The following is an 862-nucleotide window of genomic DNA, read 5'->3' on the forward strand; positions in this document are numbered from 1 at the left end:
GGAGGAATTGGAATCCTCCTATATTGCTGGCAAAAAATGCAACATCGTATAGCTGTTGTGGAAAACAGTTCAGCTGTTCCTCAAAAAGTTAAACATAGTGTTACCAGATAACCCAACAATTCCACTTCTAAGTATATACCTAAAACAATTAAAAACAGGTACTCAGATAAATACATGTATGCACATGTTCCACAGCAACACTATTCACAAGAGCCAAGGGTAGAAACAGTCCAAAGTCTATTAGCAGGGAACTGGACAAACAAATTTAGTATATCCTTACAATGGAATATTTTTCATCAGTAAAAAGGAATGAAATATTGATACATGTGTACATGCTAAAATATGGATGAACCTTGAAAATACTATGCCAAGTGAAAAAAGCCACTTATTGTATTATTCCATTTATATGAAATCTCCAAAATAAATTCACAGGGACAGAATGCAGAATGGTAGATGACAGAAGCTAAGGATAGGAAAGACATTGCTTAATGAGTAAGAAGTTTTCTGCTGGAGAGATGGAGATGTTTTGAAACCAAAGAGAGGTAATGTTTGTGCAACTTTGTGAATGCACGAAATACCACTAAATTGTTTACTTACAAATGAGTAATTTGATTTCTTTGAATTTCTCCTCAACAAATAATGTACATTGAATGAACGAGGCAAAAGAGCGTAGACTTCAAATTTTTTCCAAAAATTCATGTAACAAAACATCAGAATAGGCTTGGCACCTGTAGCACAGTGGTTATGGCACCAGTCACATACACCCAGCCCAGGCCAGCTAAAACAACAATGACAACTGCAACAAAAAATAGCTGGGCATTGTGGTGGGCACCTGTAGTCCCAGCTACTTGGGAGGCTGAGG

The sequence above is a fragment of the Otolemur garnettii genome, unplaced genomic scaffold (genome assembly GCF_000181295.1).
Source record: "Otolemur garnettii isolate 467f Iridium unplaced genomic scaffold, OtoGar3 scaffold00155, whole genome shotgun sequence".
Taxonomy (NCBI): domain Eukaryota; kingdom Metazoa; phylum Chordata; class Mammalia; order Primates; family Galagidae; genus Otolemur; species Otolemur garnettii.